Source organism: Equus quagga, chromosome 2 (genome assembly GCF_021613505.1).
Source record: "Equus quagga isolate Etosha38 chromosome 2, UCLA_HA_Equagga_1.0, whole genome shotgun sequence".
Lineage (NCBI taxonomy): Eukaryota > Metazoa > Chordata > Mammalia > Perissodactyla > Equidae > Equus > Equus quagga.
This window is the reverse complement of record NC_060268.1, coordinates 77,048,695-77,074,594: the sequence shown is the minus strand read 5'-3', so window position 1 is coordinate 77,074,594 and position 25,900 is coordinate 77,048,695. Positions and strand designations below refer to the sequence as shown.

Genomic DNA, 25,900 nt, shown 5'->3' with positions numbered 1-25,900 from the left:
AAGGCTAACAACTGGGCAGTAAGAAAGAAAGGAAGGTCTGCCCAAGTTTGTAGTTTGGTGGCCTGAGATCCTAAGCTGTTCCTGGCAGTAACAGTAGAAATTCACTGTGTTTGCTTCTGGAGCTGTAGAGCCAGCCACTCCTGTCTCTCTAACAGTGGGTTCTCCTTGTTAAAGCCTTGTAAACAACTGAATAAGAGAAACACAAAAATGAGGAATGTATGGTTATCCACGTAAAATTCTTGGTTTACTTATTTGATCTAACCAACATGGGGAAATAGATAGGGCTTAAAATGAGAAGGTATGAAAATGAAACAGGACCTCAAATAAATACATTTGACCATTATACTTGCTGAAAAGTAACGGTCAACAAGTGAAGTGTTCAGTGGCAGAAAAACAGAGTACTGATTAGAATAACACGGCTGCCCACGAGCACACCCAGCCTGTATGGATGGGATAAAATAATTTAACAATGTGAGGTTCCAGTTCCAGGACAAGATGAAGCAGGCACATTTTTCCCTGCTTGTAGCACTAAGAACAGCTTAAAACTCTTGGCATTATATACTAAAAAAAGAAAAAACAAACAAAAAGCAAAACTGAAAAAAAAATTGAAAAACTAGGAAGATTCTGAAAGGTAAGACAGTAAAAGGTAGACTCGCTAAGGACCTCAGGATCTGAAAAACAATACAATGATGAGGTCCCTGGTGGCCTTTATGCCTCATATGTTCTGCACTGGGTTCTGGACCAGCTAGCCACCTGGGTATGCCAAAAGACACACTCAAAAAAATATCTGCTCTCTCTGGCCAAAGGACATGTAAAGATGTGGCCTAGCAAGATGGAAGACTTCTGGACAATGACCACAGTACTCTAGCCAAATAGTATGGAAAAAACTGTGATTCCACCCACCCCTGTCAGAAAGGCTGAGTGGGAAGCCTAGACTTCTACTCTTGCTGGCCTGAAATGAGGTATCCCACTGTCCTCTGCAATGCTCAGCAGCTCAGCAATTACAAGGTGCCCCTCTCTCCTCAGGGTAGACACAGGGGTTGGGTGGGGAACTTTGTCTTCCACTCCCACCTGGCAGTAACAAGGAAGTGCCTTCCTTCCTCTGCCAGCCTGGTGTCCAAGGCGGACTTTATGCCAGCTAAAAGAAACTTTAAATAGGGTTCAGAATTTCAGAACATACTATCCAGGGTACAACTGAAAATCACTCATCATACAAAGAACTAAGAAAAGCTCCACTTGAATGAGAAAAGACAAGCAATAGATGCCAATACTTATATAACACAGATGTTGGAATTATCTGGCAGGAATTTTAAACCTGCAGATTCAAGAAGCTGAATGAACATGAAATGTTATAAATTCAAGAAATCTATGTCAAACACAAAATAATCAAACTCCTGAAAACTAAAGGCAAAGAAAAAACCTTGAAAACATAGTAAGAGAAATGACATCTTACCTATAGGTGACAAACAATTCAAGTGACAATGCATTTATCATCTGAAACCAGTAAGACCAGAAGGAAGTGGAATAACATTCTCTAAGTGCTGAAGGAAAAGAACTGTCAACTCAGAGTTCTACATCCAGCAAATATATCCATCATGAATGAAAGGAAAATTAGGACATTCTCAGATGAAGGAAATCTAAGAGAATTTGTCACTAGCAGACCTACCCTAAAAGAACGGCTAAGGAAGTTCTTAAAATGGAAAGGAAATGATAATAAAAGAAACCTCCAGGAAGGAAGAAAAAACAATGAAAAGATTAAAAATTTGGGTAATACAAGAAGTTTTAATTCTCCTCTTCTAAATTATGTCTGATGGTTTAAGCAAAAATTATAACATTGCCTGATGTGCTTCTCAAAGTACTATATAGAAGAAATATTCAAGATAATTATAAATAGGGCAGGGTAAACGGACTTAAAGGAAGGTAAAGCAACTACATTTCATTCAAATTGGTAAAATACCAACACCAATAGACTGCAGTAAGTTACATATATTTAATGCAATACTTAGAGAAACCATTAAAAAATCAAATATTGAACTCATACAGAATGTGTTCTCACCACAATGGAATCAAAACTGGAAGTCAATAATAGAAAGATAAAAGGAAAATTTCCAAATACTTGGAAACTGAACAACATACTTCTAAATAATCCATGGGTCAAAGAAGAAGACTCAAGAGAAATAAAAAATATATTGAGTTGAAAGAAGATAAAAATACAACAAATCAAAATTTGTAAGACACAGCTAGAGCACTGCTGAGAAGGAAATTTATAGCACTTAATGCTTGTATCAGAAAAGGAAAAATGTCTCCAATCAATAATATAAACTTCTACTTTATGAAACTAGCAAAATAAGCCCACAGCCAGCCAGAGGAAGAAAATAATAAAGATAAGAGCAGAAACCAATGAAATTGAAGGCAGAAAAACAATAGAGAAAAATCAATGAAATAAGAAGCTGACTTTTTGAAAACATCAATAAAATTGTCAAACCTTTAGCAAGACTGACAAAGAAAATAAGAGAAGACACACATTATATATAACAAGAATTAAATGGGATGTTGCTACAGGTTCTCAGACACCAAAAGCATAATAAGGGATCATTTCAAACAACTCTGTACACACAAACTTGGTCACTTGGATGAACAGACCAATCCCTTGGAAAGCACAAACTACTACAACTCACTCAACATGAAATAGATAATTGGAATATCCCCATTGCTATTAAAGAAATTTAATTTGTAATTTCAAATCTCTCAAAATAGAAATCTCCAGGCTCACCTTAATTCTGAGGAATTTTGAAGAATAGTACCACATGTTTAAACAAGAATTAACACCAATTCTACAAAGTCTCTTCCAGAAAACAGATGAGAAAGTAACATTTTTGAACTAATTTTATGAGGCCAGTATTACCTTAATACCAAAATCTAAGAAATACAGTACATAAAAAAGTAATTAATATTCCTTATGAATATAAACACAAATATCATTTCTATGCAATAATGTACTATATAAATAAATATAATAAATAATATAAACCCTACTTGGTCATGGTGTAAAAACATATAAGTGTGTGTATATATGTATACATATAAAGTTGTATATGTATACATAAAAAATTCATACCTATACATAAATATATATATATATTATAAATCTTACTTGGTCATAGTGTAATCCTACAACCAAGTAGGAGTTATTCCAGAAATACGAGGAGGGCTTAACATTCAAGATTTATTAATGTAATCCACCAGATTAATAGGCTAAAGATGACAAATCACACAATCATATATTCATGATAATACCGTCAGAACACCATGAATCGAGGGGAATTTCTTCAACTTGGTACAGAATTCTACAAAAATACTACAGCTAACATCATAGTTAATGGTGAAAGACTGAATTCTTTCCACCCATGATTAGGGACCATATTTGCTCTCTCCACTTTATTCAACATTGTACCAGAAGTACAAGCCAGAGCAATAAGGCAAGAAAAGAAAACAAAGGCATACAGATTGGAAAGGAAGAAATAAACTGTCCCTATTTGCAGATGACGTGACAGCCAACACAGAAAATACCCCAAAGAATCTACAAAAGATTCCTAGAATAGGTAAGTTCAGCAAGCTCACAGGACATAAGATCAATGTAAAAAAATAAACCATATTCCTACATACTGCAACAAACACAGGGGCACTGAAATTAAAAATATGACACCATCCACAATCACTCAGTAAACAGATGAAAGACTTCAATATAAATCTAACAAAACATGTACTGGACTTGTATGCTTAAGGTATAAAATACTGATGAAAAAAATAAAAGAAGATCTAAATAAATGGTGAGACATACTATGTTCATGGACTGGAAGACTCGACATAGTAAAAATATCTCCCCAAATGATCTATAGGTTTAATGCAATTCTTATCAAAATCCCAGCAAGATTTTTGTAGATATAGAGAAGTGTTTATATAATTGATATGGAAAGACAAATGAAATAGAAGAGTTAAAACAATTTTGAAAAACAAAAGTAATATGGGATTAAGCACTCTATTTCCCTTTAAGACTTATTAGACAGCCACAGCTTACTATACAGCTACACAGACAAATGGTCCAGAACAGAGAACTGAGAAAGAGATCTACACAATTGCAGCCAATTGTTGTTTTTTTTCTTTGGCTGCATTTTTTTAACAGCTTTATTGAGATATAATTTGCATACCATAAAATTATCCCATTTAAAGCATACAATTCAATCATTGTTGTAATATTACATCATTAAGTTTTTAAAATTGTAGTAAAATATAACAAAATTGTGGTAAAATATGATTTATAACATAAAATTGGCCGTTTTAACTTTTTTTTTTTTTTTGCTGAGGAAGACTTGCACTGAGCTAACATCCACTGCCAATCTTTCTCTTTTTGTATGTGAGCTGCCACCACAGCATGGCCAGTGACAGATGAGTGCTGTATGTCTGCGCCTAGGAACTGAACCTGGGCCACTGAAGCAGAACACACCAAACTTAACCATTAAGCCACCAGGGCTGGTCATTTTAACTATTTCTAAGTGGAAAATTCAGTGTCATTTAAAAAATACGAATCCTTCACAAATTTTCATTCATCCTTGTACAGGGCCCATGGTGATTTTCTCTGTATCACTCCAATTTTCGTGTATGTGCTGCCAAAGCAAGTACTGGCCAACTACTTTTGACAAAGGTGGAAGAGTAACCCAATGGGTAGTCTTCAATAAATGGATATCCATTTGCAAAGGAGATATCCATCAGCAAAAAGACACAAAAAACCCCAAAACATAAACAAAAAACCAGAACCTCACATTTTAAACAAAATTTAAGTCCAAATGGATCATAGATTTGTGTTTAAAACACAAACCTATAAAACCTTTAGGAGGAAAAATAGGAGAAAATCTTTGGGACATTGGATTTGGTGACATCAAAAGCAAAACTGATAAATTGGACTTAATTAAAATTAAAACCTTTTGCTCTGTGAAAGACCTTGTTAAGAAGGTGAAAAGACAAGCTACAGACCAGAGGGAACATCTGCAAACCGCATTCCTGACAAAAATCTCACCTAGGATCTATAAAGGACTCTCATAAGATGAACACCCCTATTAGAACACGGGCAAACGCCCTAAAGAAAAAATATGTAAGGAAACCATTTATGTTTAGCAGTGTCAGGCTCCTATGGCCAGTATGTAAATGAGGCACAGAATGATTAAACAGCAACAGCCTGGGCCCTGCAGCCAGGGGAGGTGCGCGGGTGCCCGTCAGAGAAGGATGCCAACAAGGGACCGGGGACGAGGTGTCGCACCCTGGGCCTTCCTCAGCAACTGCCGGACATGGGATGACCGATAGACTTCACAGAGAGCGGGGAAGGGATTCAAACTAACCTTCAGCGCTGCCCACAACAGGGCATAAGCAACAGGCACAGAAAGAAGCCAGCCCTACCTGCTTAAAGCACTTAAATTTGAATTTGAGACAATTTGGGCTGAGATGGAGACTTTTTCACAGTTATAGCATCTGCCCTCCAGAACTGCTGCGTGGAGTGGATAGGATGTCTTTGGTGGTCCTAGGTGCTCAAGTCACAGTTTCCCCAATGTGTATTGAGTGTTTATAGCAGTGCTGTGCCAGGCACTGGGGGACAAGGACAAGGGGATCCTTACTCACCTGCATTGGGAGGTTGCTGACAGTTTAGCTCAGCTACTCGATGCTGTTGCTGCCTCAGCATCCATTTTGTTTGGCCAGATGGCCTGCAGAGACCTTAAACTGACACTAGCCCCTCAGCAAGCACATGCCATGGATGACAGCTCACAGAATCACAAGCAAATGTAAGTTCCTGATAGAACTTCCCCAATAGCCCTTGTGACAAAGAGTCTCCACCGTCTCCCAGGGCCTTGCCCTTGTAAGACCCTTTGATAACACCCCTGTGGAGTTCACTACAACCCCTCTCTTTTGGTTAGAACTGATGAATCTGGACTTAGCCCAGGAAACCCGAAGCACTGCATCCACAGACCCTAATAAAGGCACGAGCCCCAGGTCCTGCCTCTCTCTCTCTCTGCCTGCACCCTGCCTTGACTTTCCCATGTGGCCCCTCGAGGCAAGCCAGGTACTTCCTCCAGGACCTGTGAGTAATAAATTTCTCTACTTCACTTTCTCTTGCGGTCTTTTGCTGAGAGTGACTCACCATCTGGTATCCCAGGGCTCTACTTAACCAATGTTAATTTAACAAAATCCTAACACAGATAAATGAAAAAGAGAGAGCTAAAACAGCCAGGAGCCCCTCTGGAGAGGCATGAGATGCAGAAGAGAGCCAGGGGGTAACAGTTCAGAGGGGTGTGGTGAGCAGGGCAGAGGTGCCCCCTCAGGCATGGTCCCTCTGGAAACTCATCTGCCTGGGGAAGGAGGGGTTGTAATGAGCATGGCACCACCTGCCTCGTCAGCTCTGTACTTTCTCCTCCCACCACAAAATGAGCTGGTGCTGCGCAGGTGTTGTACTTGTGTATTAACTATGTCTTTTATTTTCTATATTTCATGCTTTGACATCTTGGGGCTTTGTTTACCCTAGAGAGACAGCACGCCCCCCAGGGTTTACCAATTCCTAGAGATAGTAAGCAACTCACTCTCAAGTGTGCCTTTCAAATACAAACCCATCAGTCCAGAGCCCATATCCCCACCACCTCCTCTGTTGGGCTCTCACACTCCAGGCCACTCTCCACCTGCCCTAATCACCCCAGGATCAGGTACCAGGCAACTAGGGACAGCCCTTAAGCCCCAGAGCCCACTGTCACTGAAATTTTCAAACTAGTCCATCCTAAGCCTGCTTACCCCTCCTCTCCTGTTCCTCCCCTTGGAAAGCACAATAAAGGCTCTTGCCCACATTTTCCTCTTGCTCCCTCTGCCACCTGATCAGCCCAGTATGGTGCTTCCTCATGTGGCTCCCTGTGGCGTGGCATGCCCTCTCCTTTTGGGAATTGTGAGTAACAAACTACCTTGGCAATGGTAGTTGTCTCCTGATTTGCTGGCCTCACCATGCCTCAAATTTTCTACAAACATATTATATTTTAAAGCAACTTATCCTTGAGATTTTGACTATATGTTATATGACTATGTTACATGTTATACGATATGACTATATTATGACTATATATCTTACATTTCACATACACAGCCTCCCTTTCTATAATATTGTTCCATTCTTTACAACAAGACTTTTTTGGTTGCTTCATCAAATCTTGAGTTAAAGGGGATCCTTTGAAATAATGACAAAGAAATTGAGCCAACTCCCCAGGTTGGTTTCCAGAGTATACAAAGAAAGCCAGCAGCCTGACTTAGGGCACAAAGCCCAGCAGGGCCTAGTCCTGCCTAGTACACAGAGTCAGACCACTCAGCACCGGCAGCGATGTGGAATTACACTAAGTCTAGGTCAGAGTTTGGGGATACTTTTCACTCTGTTTGTGGTTCACACGAGGTCACACAGATGGCTAGAGTGTTGATAGGGGCAAGAAAGAATGAGAATGAGCAGCGAGGAAATGATCCTTATGACAAATGCTGTTAACTGGCTAGTTCATGAGCTGATGAAAGCTTGATTTCCCAAACCAGCAATGGGAAACATTCCATCACAAAAAGGCATGAGTGATGAAAAAGGCTGAAATCCAGCAGGCCCCTGGCTTAAAGGGGATGAGACTGGACTGCAGGCTCTCAGTCACTCCTTGAGGGTATAGACCAGGGTGATGTCATGATTTTGTCTACACTCCCTGCTCCAGCCTGTCTCCCTGGAGCCCGCTCAGCTCCATATGGCAAAGAGTGCAGTATCTCTTGCTACAACGTGCTGTGTCGGAGCGTCTCATTTTCTTCCCTGAGCTTTAAACCACATCACCTGGTCCTAAATCCTCTAATCAACATTGTTTTTCTTCTTTTTTTCCTCCCTCTTTCTTGGCTTACTTTACCCTTATCACCACTCTCCATAATTCTGCAAACTTCACTTGCTATAAATCACCTTGAAGACACCTTGAAGCCACCTGACTCTCCAGGGGGAATAAATTCTAAATTGCATGATGATATCTGTAATACCCATGGAGTCTTGAAAAATGGAAAAATACAAACTCAAGAATGAGAAAGGCTTTACCCCCATAACACAAGGTATTTTCTTCCTAGCAAAGTTGCAAAACATCACTGGTTTTAAATTTGAGACCTGATTCTGTGGTTTGCATTGAGGTTCAAAGAACATACAAGAATAATGCACATTTGAGATAACTGGAAATAAGGGATAAGGAATGCATTTTGTTTGTGTCACCTTAGATTAAGATGCATCACTTACATCCTTTAAGGCTCTCCCTGTGGGTACACTGAGCGGCTAGGAGGCCACATACTAGGATAGTGGCCAGAAAGGGAATTTTTCTTCCCTCCTTCAGCAGTCGGTATTGTGTTTCTCTCTCCATTTCCTCCACAGAGATTGCTTGATCACCTATAATTGTGCATCAAAGAAGCACAGCTATGCCCCAGGGCACAAGGTGGGATCCTGCCCCAAAGACCCTTCTGGGGGACCCCACACAGGGGTGACAGTCCCTGAGCAACCAGGCACCCCCGCCTAGGGTGGTGCTGAGTAGGGAGTTATCCGCCTAGAGAAAGACTCAGGGAAACTGAATGAGCACAACTTGGGGGAGACAATCAAAACGCAACTTAATTTTGGTCTCCCTCTGATCTCCTTAAAAAAATTCAGTGGGGGAATTCAGAAGGGTCATTCCTTCCACTGGATGAGAATAGGGCATGTCTCCTGAGTTATACACAGTGTGCACCATAAACAGAATGTATTCTGTCCTTGGGGCTAATCAACACCACCATCTCCAAACTTCATTTCAGGTAAGCCTTTCTTCTGGCTCCTCTAGGCCTGCGGGTGCTCCTGCCTGCTGTAAAGGGGTGAGGCCTGGCATCTTCTGCTATGTGGAGGCAGAAGGAGGGAAGTTTGACCTGAGGGTACTCCATACCCTATCTTATGGCCCCCAGGCCTGGCAGATGTTGAAGGCTCACTTGCCCTTGTGGGCCGTTTCTCTGGTTCCTTGGAGATTCCTATCACAGGGTCACTTATTTCCAGTTTCCTTGACCCAAGTGGCTGCATTTATGCTCTTAATGGTCCCCTTCAGCAATTTCAGCCTTCTTAGGAACCTGATGAACACCTCTGGCTTCTTGAAGCTGAGGTCCCTCTGCCCCACCAAGTGGCCCCAATGATGGGGCTCAACACAACCCACACATTCCTCTCTGACAACCTTGAGGAATGTGACCTGATCCCTTTCCTCACCCTCAAGATGCCCAGAAGAGGTCCAGACCCTAGTCAACTCTCCTCCCAACCAAGAGATGGCACCTTATTCTCCAATATCCCTGTTGATCCTCAGCCTAAGGGTCCCAGGTGAGAGGCAGGCCCCTCCTGCCATTAGACAGAGGAGCTGACATTGGCATCCTAATGGCCTTTTCAAAAATTTCTCATCACAGAATCCTTTCTCCTCCCACACCTGATTCCTCCCTTTAGATCACTGGTCAACCTGAGGAATCCAAAAACTGGAGAAGTGATTCTAGCTCTTTCCCTTCCTAACTTGTGCACTTTGGCCTGGCACCTCACTTTGGGATGCTGCATGTGTTCTACTTCCATACCCATGTCAAAACATCAATACTGACTTCCCGTTACATGTGGCTTACGAAGAAAGTCATATTTAACAAAAATGACCTTGCAGAGTATTTGAGAGAGAATTTGTGTCCACAGCAAATGTACTGAGTTGATGGGATTGCCATATGGGCAAATGAATCCTGATCCCTACCTCACAACACACACACACAAAGTGATGTTATTTCTAAATATGAAAGGAAAAAAAAGCCTCTAGAAGCTAATGTAGAGGAACATCTCCATGAATGTGGGATGGGCAAAGTTTTCTGAAACAGGATGCCCAAACTAATGTTAAAAAAAGTAATAAAGTAGGCAAATTAACAGTAAGAACTTCTTTTTACTAGAAAACATCATTAAGAGGGTAAAGAGGTGAACTACAGAGAGAGAAAAGACCACTGAAATCAAAAGAATCAAGAAAGGGCTAGAATCTAGAATTTATAAAGAAGAAGTTAATAAGAAATAGTTGATCCAATAGAAAAATGGGAAGGTATCTGAACATGTACTTCACAAAGGGATGCCTGAATGGTCAAGACTCAATGAAAAGTCTCTCAACCTCATTCATTATCAGATAAGTGAAATAAAATTAAAATCACAATTAGGTACCCACCACGTCTAAAATTATTAAAACAGAAAATACCAAGTGTTGGTGAAGATATGAAGCAACTGGAGCCTTCCTGTGGGGTTGGTGAGAGTGCACCAGGTTCAATAACTTTGGAAAACTACTTGGCGGTGTCCATCAATGCTGATCATACATAGAACAACAATTTTAGCACTTGGTATATATCCAACCACAACATGCACACACATGTACCAAAACATATGGCAAGTATTTCCATAGCAGCATGATTCATAGAGCTAAGGGCTAGAAGCAACCCCAATGATAACCAATGGTAGAATGGATAAACTGGTGTAGATTCCCACATGGACAAATGGTATATTAACAGATATCATGAACGAATGACCTGATGGTACACACAACAAACATATTATTTGATTCCATTCATCACACAAAGTTTAAAAATAGGCAAAAATAATCCATAGGTTAGAGGTCGTGATAGTGGAGAGAGTAAAGAGAATAAAAAGGAGGAAAAACACAAGGGAGCTGAATGGCTGCAGATAATACTCTATGTTTTGGTCTGAGTGGTGATTACAAAGGGATATTTGCATTTTTTAAATCATAAGGTTGTACATTTTGATGTGTGGTTTTCTGTGGGTATGTTATACTTCAATAAAAAGGATGGGTAATAAAAATCTATGGACCGTAAAAGAGCCCTTGTGTAAAATGGGCTCATGAAGGACTTCTCCAATCCAACTTCTGTCTACACGCATTTGTGAAAAACAGCTTTCCTAGCACGTAGCTGGATGTTTGCTAGTATGCTATTGATCATTTCACTCAGTTTGAATGCTTTTACTCACATCAGCAAACCAGTCTGCCCCTTCCTTCAGTCCCTTCTCCACACAGCCAGAAAGATCTTTAAAATATGTAAATTATATCACGTCATTCCCTGCTGGAAACCCATCAAGGGCTTCCCAAAGCACTGGAAGAAAATCCAAATTTATTTCTAAGCTTTCATCAGTCCTGCACCACTAGGCTGTGCCCACCTCTCCAGGCTCACCTGGTGCCCTGGCTGGCCTAGAACAGCCCTTCAGGTGGAGCCTTCTGTCCATCTGCCACACATGCCAGGTGCTTTCCTCACCCTTTCTTGCACTTGTGATTGACTTTGCCTGGAAGAGCTTCCATTGCACTTCCCATCCTCCTCCCTTTATTTCAAGTATTAGATTCTCCTCCTTTCATTTCAAGTGTCTGCTTCAATTTCACCACTGCTGGGAAGCCTTCTTTGATGCTGCTCTCTAAACTTCCCTTCCCATTATTTTATTGCCACACCAACTACTTCTTCGGTTGCACTGTCATAATCTGTATTAACATTAGCACTCCATCTGTCTGTCTATCCGTCCATTTGTCCATCCATCTGTCCATCCATCCTGTGTATGCTCCCTCCAGAGAATTTAAGTTCTGAGAACTTGCCTGTTCTGTCTCCCCAGGACCTAGCACAGTTCAGGGAATGTGAGAGCTACTCAGTAAAAGCATGTTGAAGAAATAAATGAAAATTATAAAGGCAACCAACCATTCAACACATTCTTCTGTTTCACCTCTGAGCATTTCCTCCTTTCTCCTTGAAGAGTGCATTGCTATTTCCATTCAACAAAGTTGTACTGAGTCCTTCCCAGCTCAGCAGCGTGCTGCCTTCTGAAGGTACACTAAGACATGGATGTTGCCCACATGTTAGCGGTAGAGTGAGACACAAATAGATGATTGTGGTTCATACTGGTTTGTAAGGAAGTTTTGTAATTGTAAAAAAAATTATGAAAATGAAATTAATCACCTTTTTACGTCAGGAATCCAAAGAAACAACCAGAGAAAAAGCATTAGAGAGATTTACTGGTAACCATTCTGACCTACTAATTTAAGAATATTGCGTAATTATTTCAATACCACTTATTCTGTGGTCTAAATGCAGATTACATTGTTGAGATGCATCAGCATTCAAAGACAGTGGCGCAAAGGCTCTCACATGCTGCGTGCGGGGGCACAACCTCCACAGAAAGGAGCAGGGGCCGGCCAGCTGCATACACCTGGATCAGAATGTGCCACAGAAGAAAGGACATGTGCTTGATGGTGCTCAAATATCTTCACTGTTGCCTCTCGAGGATCTGCTGGAAAAGCAATCTGAGTACCCAATAATGCGGGCTGTTGTTAGGAAATTTGGCCTATTGACTTCAGTGGAACAATTTTTAGACATTAAAAGTTACCTAAAAAAATGATTACCAAATGGTATGTTCCCTGTGATTGCACCTTGTAAAATTTATGCATATGGACCCAGAGAGATATGAGTGGGTCACGCCCTCTGAAAGCTGCCCAGAGGCCTACGCCGTTTGGGATGAACTGTGGAGGACTGCAGGATGCATCACACGTACACCTCTGTAACGGGCTGTAAATGGCCTTCTTTGATTTAATGCCATCTCCTTCATTTGTAATTTTTTAAATTTTGAAATAATTTCAAACAGAGAAAATTCGCAAAAATAGTACAAAGAATTCCCATATATTTATATACAAGTAGATTCTCCCAAATGTTAAAGTTTTGCACTCACTTTATTATTCTCTCCATTTACGAGGCTAATTTACAGACCTTATTTAAGTTTTACCCATTGTCCCAACAATGTCTTTTGTAGCAAAACACTTATTTTCTGGTCCAAGATCCCATACTGCATTTTGTTCTCATTTGTCTAATCTAGTTTTTAAAAATCCGGAACAGCTTCTCAGTCTTTCATTTCAGACTGTCTGGTTCTTCCACTATAAGTTACTGTTGTTCCATTCGTAATTAACATCGACCTTGCACGGAGATCCTTTGTGTAATCGTTTCTCACAGAATTTGCCTTCGCTGGTCTAGCACCCAGGGATATCATTGTCTACAACAGTTAATACTTTGGTGGTTGTCAAACGGTGATTTTCTAGTTCCTTCCTTTCTTGTACATTTATTAGCTGGCATTCCCCTCTAAGAGAAAGCTTTCCTTTACCCTCCAGTTGATTTGTCATTCTTTTATTCTTTTCTTCATTCTTTTATTTATATTAGTACATATGCATTTTTCTTTACTAAGAATCATTACCTATTTAATAAGTAATGTATTACCTATTTAATAGTACCTGCTTCTATAATGATTAGCTTGAGGCTCAAATTGCCCAAGGTGTCCACCTGACTTTCCCCCATCACTCTTTGACTACTTGCTTTTTCCTTAATTTCTAGTTTTCTGAAAACACAACATGCTTCTCTGCATCTCTTCTCATGGCATCCCTACTTCTTTGCCAGATAATTTCTATTACGTTTTAAAGAGCCACCTTAGAAAGTTTCCCCAGTCTCGCCCTTCCTATCTTCCCTTGCCTAATTTTGCCATGACCGCAGAATCCCTTGTTCATCATCCATCCTCCACCCTGTCTGCTTGTTTAGGCTTAAGCAGTGGGGTCCGTGACTTAAGTTTCTTTCTTAGCCTGGAAAGCACCTATCTGGTCCATATGAAGTATTCAATAAATATTTGCTGAATGAATGAATAGGAAAAAAAACAAAACAACAGTGGAAACTGTCTTACTCTAACACATCCAGCGACTCTACAGGGTTCTCTATATTAGATTGACGTCTCATAATTTTGTTGTTGAGATCTTCTATACCCTTGCTGAATTTTTCCTGTTGTTTGAAATTACTGAGAAAGACATATTAGTCTCTCACTATGATTTGCATCTGTCAGTTTCTCCTTATTGTTCATGTGCTGAAAGTTGTGGCATTACGTTTTAAATTCCTCCTTCATTTTTGGTCCCAAGATAATCCCTTTCTGGATAACTTGGATGTGCAATATACATTTCAAAGTAAACATGTCCAAAACTCAGCTTTAGAGAGTCTGATATTTCTTCCCAAATCAAATCTTTCTGGAATGTTCCCCATCTTGGTACAGGGCAACCCCAGGCCTCCATCGGTTCCAGCCAGAGACAGTAGGAGTCCACTTTAACTTTTTTCTTCCACATTCTGTATCTGGCCCATCAGCAAGTCCTGTTGTGTTCTAACCACAATCTGAAGACAGAGCCGTCTGCTTCTGACCACTCCCCCTGCCACCATCCTCATCCAAGCATTGTCTTTTCTCATCTGCATTATTGCAACTGCCTCCTCACTAGTCTCCCTGCCCAGCAATGCTGACCCCTAGCTTCACAATGGCAGCCACAGTGATCTCATTAAACCTAAGTTGGATCTAATTCCCCTGCCCAGGACCCTCCAATGAGGTTCCATATCAGAGGAAAAGTCAAAGTGCTACCACGCCCCACAATGCTTCACATGGCCTGGCGCTCGGTTCCCCTCTGCGTCTCCCTCTCCCTCCTCCTCAGCCATACCCCTCCAGGTTGTTCCCTGAAAATGCCAGCACAGATCAGTCAGCTGAAGGCCTTGCCCATCAGGTCAGTCCTCTCTCATCTCGGGACATCCCTCTCCCCACCCCCAAGCATCCCAGCTCACTCCTCTCCTCCTCCAGATCTTCACAGTCGGCTCTTGGTGAGGCTTTCCCAGACCTCCTTGTCTAAATGTTCAGTTCCCCTGTCTGTCCTCCCTGCTTCAATCTCCCTTCTCTGCTTTATTGTTCTCTTCAGCATTTAGCACTAACAGTGGCTCTATTACACATGCATATTGTATTCACTGTCCATGTCCCCCACCTGAATGTAATTTCCATGAGGACATGGACTTGAGTTTGTTTGTTCACTAATATATAACACCTGGTACAAAAAGGTACACAATGCATACTTTAAAAAAATTGAAATGCAATGAGTTCTATATTTAAAAACATGTTTCTTACATCTTATTCAGCCTTTCTAGTTAGAGAAGCAGTTATTAGGATGTCTAGTGTACCATATGGTGAGAAATCTATGCTGTGTTTTCTACATAAAAGGAACAACTGGTGGACTTGGGCTGTTTTTTACTCTTAAATCAGTTTGAAAAACTGTCAATGGATTGCTCATCACTAAGCAAAGTAATCCAAAGGCATCACGCTAGAGACAATCAGGCTGACTTGTCCTTTTTTGCTTTTAAGCTTAAATCCTAATACATTGTGTACCCAGAGACTAATTAAGAAATGTGGCTGCTCCCTTTAAAGGCTTAATAAAAATGTAAATGGTAATATTCATGGTAAATTAATTAAATATTCCAAAACAGAGAAGGAAATGTGATAGAGTCTAAAGTTGCGCACAAGACACTACCAGGCAGGGAGTCAGGCGATTCACCCACATTTTATAGGCTAAGTTCCAGTTGTGTCATATCCAACAAAGTCGCTGGTTATTTCTATATAATCAGTGTGTGTACGGTAAATGCACACTCACATGTGTGTCTTTGTGCATGTGTGTTGTTCTTGAGATAATCAGGATGCAATATTACAGTACAAGACAGCAATAGGTTTTATAATCAGGGAGAAGTCATTAGAATAGTACCATTACAGGTCAAAGGTGACGCTACTTCCAATGCACCTTTGTCAGAGCACAGAGCCTTCAGTCCTCCGCTGGTGCCCTGTGCAGTCAAAACCAGTGGCCTCAGGCAATTCCTTCCACTCTCCTGTTCCTGCTCCTTCATCAATATGCCTTCCATGCTCTCCTCCCTCACAGTACCATCTTCAGCCACAGTTAGCCTTTTCAAGCATTTTTCAAAGGGATATGTGTGTACTGTGATGGATGGCAAGCAACTTTTGGTGGTGAATACGATACAGTGTATACAGAAGTCAAAATAAAATGATGCACACCAGAAATTTACATAAGGTTATAAACCAATGTGACCTCCACAAAATAAGTAAATAAATTTTTAAAAAAGAACAAAAGTTGAAATCAATTAAAAAATCTTACAACTTGTTTTCTCTAGCTTCATTTAGGAAAGACATTAAGAATTTTGTCTAACACAAAATAATGTAAGATTTCTAAACCAATGTGATCATTACTTGGTTTCTTTTTTCTGTCCATAAAATTAAAATTTTACCTTAAATTAATGGAGGCCATTGAAAAATCATGAAAGTGCAATGCACCAAGAAGTCAGGTGACTGCTGCTGTCAGCAGCCTGAGTAGGGAACTGAAGGCAAGCGCCTGGCAGGTCAGACTCCACATTGACCCCGGGGTCCCTGAAGTCAGGGCCTGTGTACTTTTTTTTTTTCCTTTGGAGGAAGGTCACTGAGCTTCCATGCCCTCTTCAAGAGCTCCAGCCTCCCCAAATCTCCACGTGTTTACCAATTTGGAAACTCTCCAAACCTTTCCATTTTTTTTTTTTAAAGATTGGCACCTGATGAGTGGCGCCATGTCCGTGCCCAGGATCTGAACCAGGGAAACCCTGGGCTGCCGAAACAGAGTGCCGGAACTTAACCACTCGGGTACGGGGATGGCCCCCAGGGCCTGTGACTTTATCATTGAATTCCCACACCTAGTATGGCACCTGACTTGAAGTAGGTGCTTGATAACAATCTGTTGACCGAAAGATGGAGAGTGAATGAATAAATAACGGAGGACAGGAGGCAGGATCTGGGTGTATGAACGGTCCAGTAAGGAAAGTTCCAGCAGTGCTATCAAAGCACAGCGGCTGGCCTAGACCTACAGCAAAACCTCACTATCCATTGCATGGGTGATGGGCGCTAAGCCCAGACGCACCATGAGGAGCAAGGCCCTGGATCCCTCTGAAGTCAATGGAGGGAGAAAAGAAAGCAGTTCCTCCAGAACCCTCAGCAGGACCTGGGGAAGGACGTGGGGTTGGAGGTCTGATTGTGGGGAGAGGGTGGCACCAAAAGCACACTTGTCCCCTCTCACCTCGTGGCCCTGGAACAGCCATGAAGTTTCTGAGGCTGACACAACTCCCACTTTGAGAAAACCAGGCTGTCAGACCCCACAACAAGTATGTATTCAGTGGCTATTGCACAAGGCTTCCTGGTGTTCACGAATTTCTCAGAAAGTGGACAGCTTATCATGGATTCCCACAAGTTGGTTTGAAGATGGCACGCAAGGGGGGAAGTGGCAGCCAGGGAGGGTGACCAGAGCTGGCCAGGAGCACAAGGAGGCCAGGGAGTTAAATGTCGCTGCAGAGAATTACAGTCTTCTCAGAGTTATTTCCTTGTTATTTCTTTTTTTAAAATCACACATGATCTGTGTAAAAATAAAGTCAAAAATTATGTGGGACACTAGGAGATAGCGGAGCCCTTGCTGGGAAGCAAAATGGGGCCCTCAAAGCCTCTGCCCAAGTTCCTCTGTGGAATTTCAGCATTCCTATGGCCAGTGACTGCCACTTGTCTCCCGTTCTAGGAGCGCTCAATACAGTTATTCTGTTCCTGTTCTACCACTGTGTGTGCGTGTGTGTAGTGTGAGATGTGTCTGTGTATAGTGTGGTATGTGTGGTTGTATGGTTATGTGTGTGGTTGCATTTTTGGTGTGTGTGTGGTTGTGTATGTGGTGTGGGTGTGGTAGTGTGTGTGTACATGGGAGGGGTTGTGGGGGATCAGCTAACTTGTCTTTTTAGTCCATAGGTCTGCAGACTAAGAGAAGCCATATCTGGATCTTACAAAGTGACTACTGGACATCATACAGAAATCCTTGATTTTGAGGTTGATGGGACTTTAGGGTGTTTCTCTTGGAGAGCAATTAAATTTGATGATTATGTGGGAAGAAGACTGAATCAAATATTTGGTGACCAGAATAGTGGACTGTGGTGGGCATTAAAACTATTCACTAGTATCTGCTTATCTTCTGCTTCTGGACACTGAGAAGAATTGCATTCCTGCTCTCCTTGAAACTACACGTGGATATATAACTTGCTTTGGCCATTGACATATGAGTAGAGGTAACGTGTACTTTTGAGTCAATGCATTTAATTGCTGGTGCTCAACTCCCCAGTCCTTCTCTTCCTTTTGCACCAAGACTGGTGACTTTCCAGATGGTAGCTGGTCTATCAGCCTGGGTAAGAGTGACACAAAGCAAGTTCCCAGCAGACCCTTGAAAAAAAGCTTCTTTGCTTTAAGCTCCTGAGATCTGGGGGCTGTTTGTTACTGTATCTAACTTAAACTGACTGATATACTAAGTATTTCCACTCATCCTATGGCTTCAAACATCATCTCTAAACTGATAACTCTCAGATTTTCAATTCTAGCACAGTCCTCACCTCTGAGCCAGAAACTTTTTTTGACTCTGCCTGTCTCACGCTACAAAAATTCAAGTATCCAGGGCTCAGTCTTGGGCTCCTTTCTCTTCTCTATCCACACACTCCTTCTCAGTAATCTTATCTTATACCAGGCTTGAAATACTGTTCACACACAGTACACAATGTCTTCCAAGTTTAAAACTCTAGCCTCAACTAAACACCTCTCTAGTACACCACATTTCATTCCTGAAGAGCACCTGCATTACTCTGGACTCTCAAAACTGCATGCAAACATTGCCTGTCTCCTGAATGTCACTCTTGAATCGACCAATGTTGCATAATACAAAAAAGATGCTTGAAAATGTCAACACACACACACACACACACATACACACTTAGAGAAGAAAGTATTTACAACTTTTTCCCTCAAGTAGCAAGGCTGAAGCAAATGTAATACTTAAAAAAAAAACAATAAACCTTGAACTATATAACTAAGAAATGGAAAAAAGAACCAATGCAGTTTTATCACATCAAACAGAAAATTCAAAAATTGAAAACAGAATGTTACTCTACATCATAAGCAAACTTCTTCAACAATCATATCTGAGAAGAAAGAGAAGAATCCTAAACCACCCTTTTCTAAGACATTCCTCAGGGACATACTCCTTGAGGACAATGCTCATGTGGGACCCACAGTCATCAGGAAACTTAATTGGGGGTCCCCATAGCTGCAATGAGTCACCACACCCACCAGCCGAAAGCAAATTCTGGAGGAGATCTGAATGCTAGAGGTGATGGTGGCATTGTGATGGCTCCCTTTGTTAATAGTTGGCAATGGGAAAATTGTTCCCCCACAGGCCAAGTTTTAGGAAGGGCTGCCTGAATCCAACATAGACAACAGCAACAATAACAGAAAAATACACTTGGCCTGCCTTACTATGTCATAAAGAGACACAGGAAAAGTCTGCAGTCTTCACTTACAATCTCCTATCAGGCCTATTTTAACTCATCATCAGAATGGTGAAGCCGATTGAAATGGAAATGGTAGCCTCTGGGACAGGGCTACGTCATCTTGTCAGCCCATAGGAGCACTACGCTAGGTCCCAGTGCTCACTTGCCTCAAGGAGATGTTTCCCCATCAGGTCTCAAATCCATCACTCCCTCATCTCCCCTAGCACAATATCCTGACCATCCACAATCTCGCACCCTGCCATTCCACACTCTTGGTGGTTCATCCCTCCACTTAACCCTCATCTCCCTACCTTTCCCAGTCTTCCCACAACAGAACTCCTGCTGATTTGTAAGGCTGCCTCTGTTTTGTACAAATTCCTACATAGTCCTAGGCTGATCTCTAGGCTCTCCAGCTTCTTCCATGGTGTCTTTCCCACACATGAGTACCACATATTTATAGTTAGAATTCATTTAAAACTTTGATATCTATTAGATAATCTACCCTCCTTCTTTTTCTCACTTGTTTTGGCTACTTAGACCTTTACTGTTCAATAGGTATTTTAGAATTAGTTTGTCAAGTTCTATGAAAAGCCATGTTTGAATTTAGAGATTTAGAGGAGATTTAGAGATTGACTTGTGAGGAACTGATGTACTGAATCTTTCAATCTAGAATGAAGTGTTTCTCTCATTCATTCTTCAACCTGGTGACAACTGGCTTCAGCTTTGGCCATTCCTCCAAGACTGTTCTTGCTAAGATCCACAGGATGGCTACATTTCTATTCCAATGGGCTTTTCCTTCCTCATTTTATTAGATCTGTGTGCAGTGTTCAATGCCTCTGTTGAGTTCTTCCTTGAACATTCTCTGTTGCCTCCATAACTCCATGCTCTCCTGGTTTTCTACTACTTCTCAGCCACCCCTTCTCACTCTTTGCTGGCTCCTCCATCGCTATCTGACCTTTAAATGACACAGTTCCTGAGGGCTCTACCCTAGCTCTCTTACTTACACTTATAATTTCTCCATAGATGAAGTTGTCAGCACCCATGTCTTTAAATACCTCCAAATGCCAACAGTGCTTAAATTTGTATTTCCTAATTCTCTTCTGAACTTCACTTCAGTCTTGTAGATCTGACCACCTGCGTGACATCTCATTGGATATTTCACAGTTACCTCAAATGTAAGGAGAGTGAAAACACGTCCTGTTCTCCTCACCGAATTGGCCTCTCCTCCAGTTTTCCCAATTTGTAAAGGGTTCTTTCCTCTAGTTAGCTGATCAAGCCAGTATCCTTGGAGTCATTCTTGGTCCTCCTCCTCCTTCACAAAACCAATGAAGTTGTTAGTCCACAACTCATGTAAAGTCCACCAACGCTAGTCATTATTTCACAATTTAATGCCGAGATTTCCACCTTCAAATTCTTTGAGTCCACCTGCTTCTCTCCATCTTCATTTCTACCCATCTGCCCCAAGTACCCAGCACAGAGTAGCTCAGATGACCCCCGAGTTCTGCTCTGTATTCTCACCCAATCCATTCTCCACATAGCAATCTGCATGATCTTTTAAATTGGATCACACCTTAAACTATAAAGTGGTCCCTTATTACATGTGGAATGAAAATAGAAGCTCCTTTGCATGACCAAAGACCACAAGTGCCTGGCCCCCGCCTACTTCTCCATCTCCCTCACACCACTTTCCACCATTCATTGTGCTCCCACCCCACTGGCTCTCTTCCCTCAACTCTCTAAGTCCTTTTCCTCCTTTGCTTGCAAGCTTTCCTGGAATGACTCACTCACATCCTTCAGGTCCTCTGCCGTTTGCTAGAAGCCTTCCCCTGGTTAACTTATCTAAATTAAGTCCCATCTGTATTTTCTCATATTACCCACTTTTTTCCTTTACTGTGCTTCACATAATTGCAGTTATGTACATGTGTGTGAGTGTTAATATCTTTGCCCTTCGTGATACTGTAAACTCCAGGAAGGGATGGGCCATGTCTGTGAATCTCTATTGGGATCCAAGCAATTGGCACAATACCTAGCACACAGACACCTAGAAAGTACCAAAAAAAAAGCACAAAGATATCTGTTTATCAAATAAATGAAGTTCATAGCTGTGATGTCCCATAGCTCAGCAAACCAGCATGGGCTGTTGGGCCTGGCTTATGTTATAACTCTGACATTGATGTCAGGAGAAAGAAGAGATAATAGCAGAGTCAGGTCAGTGCTGAGCATGTGGCAAACAACTGGTTACAGTCGCAGCCAGTCACGTTACTCCAGAAGCCTGAATCTGGAGTAGCAGAGAAGGCAGCTCATCAGGTGTCAAAACAACAGGCCGAGGGCAGTGCTTACTGAGTGTGGCCCTCTAATGTGCTTTATTTTAAAGTTAAAACAACATTACAGATCTTACAACTAGTTTACCTTCAAGGACAGTCCATGTGGCCCCTGGAAAAGCAGACAAACAAAAACAAGCACAGTGAAAATTGGGTCCTACTTTCATTTTCCACTTTCAGACTTTAATCCCCTGCTTCCAGTACCCTTAACCCCATCTCACTTGCATTCCTGGTGGGGCTCGCTCACATGCCTCTCCCATGCACCATCAGGAGCACCCTCCCACAAGCATCGCTCACACCCTCCTTGGACACAAGGCTTCCTCCAAACCATGCCTCCAGTTACAGCCTTGCATTCACTGTCAATTCCTCAACCTTTCGTCTACGTCTGCTCTATCATTTATTTCCCTCTTCTTTGCACATTCCTCAACCCTCTGCCATTGGTCTTCTGCCCTATTTCTCCCACTGGGTCTCACGTACGCTTTGTTTTTCCTTCACTCTCCCATTACACTAACAGTCCTGCTATGGACTGAATGTTTGTGCCCCCACTCCCCAAATTTATATTTGACGTCCTAATGCCCAATGTGATGATATTAGGAGGTGGGGCCTTTGGGAGCCACCCTCATGACCTATTAGTGCCCTTACAAGAAGAGACACGAAAGAGATGATCCCCCTCTACATTGTGAAGACATGGCAACAAGGCATCTGTTTGCAAACCAGCACCCGACCATGCTGGCACCTTGATCTTGGACTTCCAGCCTCCAGAACTGTGAGAAATAAATGTCTATTGTTTAAGCACCTCTGTCTCCTCATCCCTGGACTGACGGAGACAATCCCCCAAACCGAAAGTACTTGCCTTCCATTATGTTACTTTACTCTTTCCTTCTCCTGGGTCCCCATCTCCTACTGCCTTCAGAGCTCGTTCTCTCCTTTCCTAAATGCCTTGCTGTGGACTTCTGTCATGGCTTGCTTGCAAGAGTGTATCCATCCATTTCCAAGGCTTCAAATGCCCTCTATGTGTTCGACTCTGAAATGTCTACCTTCCAGCAAGCCTATCAATTCAAACTCAGCTCATTCTTCAGTTGTCTGTTGGGAAATTTTATTTCCTGGAGCAACCACTGTGGGGACAAGGGTGGCTCCTGCAAAGGGGCAGTGCAGAGTAGGTTTAGAGGAGATGACCTGGGTTCAGTCCCAACACTACTATTTCCTAACTGCATGACTCTAAGCAGGACATTTAGGCTTTCTAAAACTTGGTGTCCTCACATCCCACATGGGAGGTAGTCATAGGATTGCTGTCATCACACAGCACTGAGCCAGTGCCCAGCACAAAGTGAGCCCTGCAGGATCTGTGGAGAGGATGGTGATGGAGGTGATGAAGGAAGGGGCAGGGATGACCACGGACAGTTCAAAGTCAGACACGTGATGCTTTCTGCACTGGGGAAGAATTAGTAGCTCCTTGGTCAAGTTGATGAAATGTCAAAGAAAAAGAATTAAAAATATAAATATAAAACATACTTGGACTGGATCCAAGATCCCCTTTGCCCCCTAATAGTTGAAACTATCTCTTCTACAGGTTTCAGTGGATGCATGAGACACATTACTGAGATAGCACATCTGTGGCATAAGTTGATCAAGCTGTGGTTCAAGCCCCAGAAAGTGATTTATCAGTTTTAATATCATTACTATTAGATGTTTCAGCCAAGTGCAGTTGTATCATGCCTATTTTTACCCTTCTCTAAGGGAGACCCTTTTTGCATTCCTACAGAGTTTTTCCATATTCAGAAGTTCAGGGATATATTCTGATTTTGCATTTCAAAGGAGTAAGATAAGCATAGAGGTGTCTACAGCAGCTTTCTTCATACTTGCCAAAACTTGGACGCTTGGAAGCAACCAACATGTCCTTCAGTAGGTGGATGGATAAACAAAATGTGGTACCTTGACGATGGAATATTATTCAGTGCTAAAAAGAAATCAGCTATAAAGCCATGAAGAGACATTGAGGAACCTCAAATGTATATTATTAAGTGAAAGAAGTCAATCTGAAAAGGCTACTTACTGTATAACTCCAACTCTATGACATTCTGGAAAAGGCAAAACTATGGAGACAGTAAAAAGATCAGTGGTTTCCAGGGGTTAGGAGGAGGCGGTGAGGGATGAATAAGCAGAGCACAGAGGATATTCAGGGTGGTGAAGCTATTCTGTATGATGCATAGTGGTGGACACATGCCATTATACACTCGTCCAAACCCATAGAACGTGCAACACCGAGAGCGAAGCCTAATGTAAACTAGGGACTTTGGGTGATAACGATGTGCCAACATAGGTTCATCGATAGTAATAAATGCACCACTCTGGTGGGGGATGTTTATAATGGGGGAGGCAGGGGGTATGTGGGAAACTGCTGTATCCTCTGCTCAGTTTTACTGTGAACCTAAAACTGCTCTAAAAACATAAAGTCTGTTGTAAAAAAAGAGTAAGAGAAAAAATGATTCTCAATGGAAAAATAAGTAAGTAGATAACCACACAAACACGGATATTCCCCTTTCTGTGCCCCTGCTTGAACATGCTCTAGGCCTTTGAGGAGCAGAGTCTCAACAGGAAGTGGTTTGACACAGGAGAGGGAGAGCACAAGGCAGGCCACACTCCTTTCTTCCCTGGAATTTCTTCTTTGATATTAAAATTACATAAAAAAACAGACTATTCATCCTCTCAGTCCCTCCCTCACTCATGGCCCAGTTTCCTATGTCCATTTTCCTTGCTCAGTCACCCAAACAGATAGAACACCTGGAGTCAGCGGAACTTTTTTTTTTGATGAGGAAGATTGGCCCTGAGGTAAAATCTGTCGTCAATCTTCCTTTTTGCCCATCCATGCTGATCCTTCCTCTATTTTGTATATGGGATGCTGCCACAGCACGGCCTGATGAGAGGTGTGTAGGTCTGCATCTGGGATCCGAACTCATGAGCCCCGGGCTGCTGAAGCAGAGCACACGAACTTAACCACTATGCTACCAGGCTGTCCCCAGGGAACTTTTTAAATAGCAGGAACCGTGTATGCACATGCTACTGTTGTAGAAAAAGCACTCCTGACTGGAATGCACAAGTGGAGTTGATATCTACTCTGCACCACTGGGCTGGAGAGAATCATGAGAAAAATGAGAGATGCCTGCTCTGGCCTAACCCAGCCAGGGTTGAAACAGCATGTCCTACCTCCTAGTTAAAAGTGCTTTTAGTTATGCCATGCTTCATACTTATAGCAAGGAGAGGATAATTTTACTTGCATACTTCAGCTTAATAAGCCACCGAAACGTACAATTCATGTTGGAAAGCTATTCACAACATAACCGCAAAGTTTGTTCTTGCAGAAGTGCACTCCAGTTACCTGGAAAAGTCACTACGCAAATTCCTGGAGGATATCAAACAAGCACACTCTCAGCAAGCTTATTTATAAAGGTGGCTCTACCACAGCCTCACACTCCTCCACAAAATATCGTGGGAAAATGCTGCTTGGTAAAGCCGGGTTTAGTCCAATGGCTGCATTCTGTCTTTCTTTCCATTCCCCACTTCCAAGTATTTCTCCTAGGGCTTTTGCTCATAGAATCCTTGCTTTCGGTGTTACACTCCATTTTCTTAGTGGTATTTTCCTTTGGATATCAGTCTATGTGTTTTGCTCTGGCTGCATGCAGTAAATCTTACCCAGCTGTAGCCCAGACTTCCTCCCTGCAACCACTGGCACAATCTAATGGCTCCTTCACACAGCAGCCAAAACAAGAAGTACAACTCACTTGGTCTGCTGTAAAAATCTCCTCAGTAGCATCTTAGCTTGCCACGGTGGGCTCTGGAGTCTGAGCTTCAGGCCTGACTCAGAATCCTGTGGCTGTGTAAACCTGGCCAAGTGGGTGACCTGTCTGAGATCTTCTTTCTTTGTGTCTTACCTCATTGGATAGCTGTGAGGGCGAAATAGACACCAAAGGCTCAGCATGCAGAGCCCAGCACAGAACGGGTGGAATTAGAAGGTGGTGATGATGATGACATCTGCTGTCACACCTCCCACGGACCCCGTCCATTCTGGCTCCTTATGACCCTCATCCCCCACCCCCAGAGTCATCATGGGCCATTTGTTCTCTGGGCACCCGCAAGCGGGATCTATGCAGAAGCTGTTTCTTTTGCCCGGATGCTCTTCCCACCCTTGACTTCATCTCCCCCAAAATTCACATCCTACTCTTCTGCCTGGCTTTTTCCTATTGGCTCTTCAGAATTCAACTTAAACACTACTTCTTCCAGGAAGC

General features: G+C 42.2%; 1 protein-coding gene and 1 non-coding gene across 2 annotated transcripts in view; both read right to left on the bottom strand.

The window, feature by feature from the left end:
- OTUD7A (OTU deubiquitinase 7A) overlaps positions 1–25,900 on the bottom strand; it is a 383,700-nt gene that overhangs the window by 235,615 nt on the left and 122,185 nt on the right. The gene's annotated exons all lie outside the window — the stretch shown is intronic.
- Positions 4,575–4,680, bottom strand: LOC124236573 (U6 spliceosomal RNA). The gene has a single exon (XR_006887802.1). It is a non-coding gene; the product is annotated as a U6 spliceosomal RNA (small nuclear RNA).